The sequence below is a fragment of the Colias croceus genome, chromosome 1 (genome assembly GCF_905220415.1).
Source record: "Colias croceus chromosome 1, ilColCroc2.1".
NCBI classification, from domain to species: domain Eukaryota; kingdom Metazoa; phylum Arthropoda; class Insecta; order Lepidoptera; family Pieridae; genus Colias; species Colias croceus.
Genome location: NC_059537.1, coordinates 13,075,428 through 13,081,481, shown reverse-complemented (window position 1 = coordinate 13,081,481; position 6,054 = coordinate 13,075,428).

Here is a 6,054-nt window from a genome sequence, read left to right as displayed (position 1 = left end):
CGCGGCACAGCCAGAGGCTTTATATATAACTAGCTTCCGCCCACGACTTTGTACGTGCATCCCCGTTTTTCCCCGTTCCCGCAAGAATTTCGGGAAATCCTTTCTTAGGGGACGCCTACGTTATGACATCTACCTGCATGCCAAATTTCAGCCCGATACGTGCAGTGGTTTGGGCTGTGCGTTGATAGATCACTATATCAGTCACCTTTGAGTTTTATATATATAGATGTGGGTATTATTATTATTTATTTATTTATCTATGTATAAGGTCGTAAAAGATTATTTTAAAACTTTACGCATAGAACTTTTAACACCATTCTAATTTAAACTTCATCAACATTAAAACAGTACCCACTATTAAAATAATGCAAATAGTACTTTAAATAATGAAGAAAAAGTGTAAAAGTATTATTTTAATATGTGTGTACCGGACCTTAACTCTAACACGCGTAGGTGTATTCCAAAGAGTCGGATGTAAATAACCTATTCATAATGCTTTGGATATTTTTAAGTTAGTAAATATTTAACAAACGTATTTTCATATTGTGTGTATGTGTCTTGGTCATTTTGTACATTATAGTATACATAAGAGGTTTTAATCAAATAACGAGTTATTAAATTTTAATCCTTTTCGTTTCTGTTTCTTTTCTCTGTATTATATTCATAATCTTATTATTTCTTGACTTTTACTTATAAATGCTTCTTAATCTTAAAGCTGATAAAATTAATTATGAAAATACAAGCCAGGAAAATAGAAAAGTGGAAAATTAATGTGATATACGCAAGCGTAACTCGGCTAAGTATAAGGTTCTTGAGGAAATCATGTAAATCTAGATAGAAATAACGGTCCAGCGGCGAACTGTAAAGTGCATAGATACACGTAAATATACGATTTTCTACTTACCTTTTATGTATGAGAATTTCTTAGAGAGGTCTTATATGTATAATGCGTGACGTCATCTTATGGTAATTTGATCTTGGAATTGCCGGAATGGGAACATTCGTGTATTAAGTATATTATAGTTTATTTTCTAATACTTTGCAACGTTATACAAATATATAAATGTATCTAAGTGTTAGTTTGTACTTCTTGAATGATAATATGAAACCAAAATAAGACAGAGGCAATTTTTATGTGGATATAAAAAAATCTATACTATCACAATTTAGTACATTAGCTATCTTTATCTTAGTCTATGGTCGTCTAACAGAACATTTAAAAACACAATTGTCCGAGAATCTAAAAACAACACAATCAATGTCAGAGAAAATTCAACTGTACTTGTGTCCATACTTTCCGGCCAGTCACGGTCATTTGTGAAAACCAAAGTAACAGGACCCCTCATGTTGATGATCTTCTCTTCATGAGTCTATATAATTAGCCGAATGAATGGGGGCTCAAAGTAAAATGGTCGGTAATGTTTGGTTAACAATGTTACCGCGAATGCTTGAGGAATCTTTGCACAACTAATTAACTGTTCGCGATGTCTTATTCAGTGTTATTTTTGAAGCGATGTTATTGTGGTTTGAGGGGTTTGGTTGTGTAGAAAGATAATTAAGGTTGAGTTTTTTTGCTCTTAGTGAAACGTGCTCAATAAGTTTGCTATAAAGTAGGAAACAATCTTTAGGGACTCTTTTGGTTAGGGAATTAATGAGATTAAAAATAAACTGTTTTCAATTTTATTTAAGTTGCTTGTTACGAAGAGTTTAACCATAAATAAAAGAAGTGTTTATTATTGTTTATTAGTTGATAATAGGTACAGGTATTCAAACGTGGGAGTGTAAGGATCGTTACACGCATTTCCAAGTAAAAACTGATATGTCATTTTGTTAAATTAGACTATACTTTAGAGACATCGAAGTTTAATGATCATTAGAATGGACGCGTCACGTTTGTGAACATGTTTCTTAACATTGAGTCATTTTACAATCACGATGAATTCGGTAATGTTGTGCTATGTTTAAAAAATATTATATTCTTTTCTGATACAATTAGTTAGTTTCATTTTAAATAGACACGCCTATATAGGTTCTAGATATCTGTGAACTTCGTATCAACCGCAACTTATTTTTTATTCTTCTCAATGTTAAACCTTCCTTAGACTAGGACACATAATATCTCAAATCAGGTAAATCAGACCAACCGTTCCCAAGTTTTAGCGAGACTAACGAATATTTCTTAAGTAGATTAAACTGCTTTTAACTTACTACTGAATTGCAAACCTTCCATCCTTTACGAAAAGCTTAGTTGAAAACTATCAATAATAGAACATATTCAAACTCCTCACCATATTGAACATAAGTACCTTTACTTATACTTCGATGGTACTTACATAACCTTTATTACAAGGTCTTTATCTCAATATCGGACCCCAAAAAGGATCGAGATCTATCTAATTGCGATCGAGTTCAACAAAAATAAATTACAATGCGCCAAAGCTCTTTTGTGAAGCACCCTTTAATCCTGTGATCTTGGCTCAGAATTAATACGCAAACGAAACTCGAGATTCTTACTGCGTTTTTAATTTGAATTCACGAAGAGTGCGACGTTTTTAATTCCTGAGAATTAGGGTTATTTTGTTATAGGAGCTTTGAGTAACTCTTTTTATGAATTATAATTTGTTAAACGTTGTTGTAGTAAATAGCGTGTTTGTTTTGGTATATTCCAAAATCTACTTGAACTATATGTAAATATGATATTTAAAACTTGTTATAACAAATGATCATTGTCGCATTTATTTCTTACTAGTGGTCCGCCCCGGCTTCGCCCGTGGTACATATTTCGCAATAAAAGGTAGCCTATGTCCTTTCTCGGGTATCAAAATATCTCCATACCAAATTTCATGCAAATTGGTTCAGTAGTTTAGGAGTGATTGAGTAACAGACAGACAGACAGAGTTACTTTCGCATTTATAATATTAGTATGGATTACACAGAAGAAATGTAATAAGAAATGGTGTTGTAATAATTTAACATTTAAGAAAAATATATTAACATCAAATTATCTCAATTTCAGGGTCGAGCTCACTCTGCAAGCTGAAGAAGGCGATCAACTTATAGGTATTGAAGTGTTTAAAATATTAAAATAAATAATATTATAAATATGTTGATATCACAATTGTAGTACAAGGAACAATTGTATTGTAACTTTATAGACATAACAATTTTTATGTAAACACATGTTATCAAACTAGAACTCTTTGTAAAGTATTTAGTTTGTTTAGTTTTTTGTAACGGACAAATTATCGAAATTTAATTTGACAGCATAAATTATAATTGTGTATTCATTTATTACTTCTCATCTTTATTATATGTGCCAATTAATAATAATTAATATCTATTATAATTGTATTTTTCCTTCAGTTTGTTGTTCTTTACATGTTTAAATAAAAATAATGTATAAACAACTATTTCAAGTATCATTTTGTATAAGATCATGAAGATTCTTCTGAATCACAACCATCGAAAAAAAAGAAGATTGAAGAAATAGAAGAGAAGAAAGAAGAAATGTCGTAGATTGGCTAATTGTCTTTGGTTATCTAGCTGTATGAGTATTTTGACATCATAAAGCTAGGTTACCGGAGTTAAGGGCCATCTACTAGCAACTGTTCAAGATATAATATTCTAGAAGAACCCAGAAGAATAGTCAAAGAAGAATACTAAAGGAATTTTACCTTTGGATAGATAGATAAGTGAAAATGTAATTGTATCTATCTATTAATGCAGATTAATTATTCTGTATACCTGTATGTTGTATAAATTCGTATTTCTATGTAATACAAAAAGGTTTATTACGTGTGTTATCGATGTAGGTAATATTGCTGCACCAGGCACCTTATTGTAATTATCAGTTGAATCAATTAGGTACATAAAAGCGTATGAATAGTTCATAAGATATAAAATTGAATTTATTTACTGATTTTCTGAATACAATTTACTATGAACAATGTTTTTGTTGATAATTTTTAATGAAGTGTACAAAAATACTAAGTACTTAGTACATAAAAATGCTTCATTAGCTAAAAAACTTCCAAACTTTTTTAAAACGAAAATAAAAATAGATTTATTTTTTGAAGCAACAATGTGAACTTTGATATTATAATTTATGTGGTCGTTAGTGTGATTCTATGTTAGTTGTAGTTTATTTAAAGTTTTAGCAGTAAAAAATAGACATGTTGCCTGCTTTTACTAGGAGCTTTTACTAATGTACCTACATATATTATGACTTTGTTAAAGTTCTCATAATTGTAGGTACTACTTTTATTTTATATTGTTGCTTAATTTTGCGTATTTCATAGCTTTTGTATCCGATTTTGTATCCGAAAAATGAATTATCAGTTTCGGATAAAAATTGTTGCAAATATTAATAAATTGTTGCAATAATATTGAAAACAACACTTATTTCTTTATTATAAACATTAAATAAAAAAACGTCATCAACAAACGAATACATTTGAACATCAGTTTCCACTACACTACGATTTATGTTTATAATAACTTACATTTGAATAAGAGAAGCTATCTCCCTCAGCACTCCGTGTAATTACTGAAATAATTTAAAACAGCAGTATTTTCTCATTATTCGCTATTATAATTAATTAGTTTTCACTCGGTCTCTGTTGTTAGTCTTATTTATTGTTTGTTTAACGTTACACTGGACAGACGCTTTTGCTGTTTATTTAAATAGATTTGTCTATTGCTTTCACATTTAAACATTTATAGCCTTCATTGATACCTAGGTACCTACCAACCACGGAAAAAAACTTTAAACGGACTAGAATAAAAATGTGGAGCGCCTGGTGGTAGTCGACGATCATCACCTATGAACATACGTAGAAGTAAGATTTCAGTAGATACGTAATGGGGTAAAGATAGTCTGAAGATCGTTGTTTTAGGAAAGCACGAGCAAAACTGAGGGCTGAAGCTACAAACAACTACTAACATTGTATATGTTATTGATGTTAAGTTAACTTTTACATGTCAGTTATTTATTGAGTCTGAAACTAATTTTGTATCTACCTACGCTAGAATAAAGTCAACAAACAAATCTCAATTACGTTACGCAATTCCTATCAAACAAGCTTTATTTTCGATACTATTATTAAATAAACACCAGCACCGTCTCAACGGGTCAAACTAATCATCGAAGTATTCGTTTCATTTCAGAGTACCTACGTAATTGCTATTTTTAATTCCCCAGCGATCCTTATGTAATTGAATTTGTTGGAGCAATCAAGGAGAGGAGAGTCACGGAAATTTTATGTGTTTTCTGACGTCTTGGTCTCTTGCAATGAAGATTTTTAATATGAAATGTTTGGTTTTAGTTATATTTTGTTAATATTTAATTAATTTTTAAAATTACTAGCTTGCCGCCCGCGGCTTCGCCCGCTTTGTCTAAAACCTAATAAATTATATATTCCGTTCGTTACTACAAGAACTATTGTATAACACAAAAGTAATGAACAGTGAATTAATTTTTCACCATACGCCGATGTGAATGTAGCGAAATGGCCAAGCCACATATTTTGACTAAGGTGTAGAGTTTGTGAAGTTAGGCCTTGTAGAGTTAGGGCGTGTAGTGTTAGAAGCTTGGCTCTACATGAGATCTGATAACTTTTTGACAGTGCGAGTCATATGGGCTCGTCTTGGCAACATTTTACATGAAAATGTTTTTGGTGGGATTGTATTTTACGTTAATAGATTAGTTTATTTAGCATTGATGTGGCACACCACATCAATATCACATATTGTAGTATTAGTTAATACTAATACTATGCATATATACTAATGTATATTCCTACTGGTACCTACCTATGACCCTATGTGCTATACTTCTTCATAAATTTGATACGCTCATTAAGTAAAATATAAAATTGTAAATTGTAATTAAGTTTGTGTGTGTTGTTTAGCTAAATAAATTATTTAAAATGACTAGAAATGGTTTTATTTCTATCTTATTTCACATTACCTTCATTTTATCATGAATCCTGTTTGCTACTGTCTTTTAAATTCGATATGTACGAGTCAAGACTTAAATTCATCACTTCAGTGTTA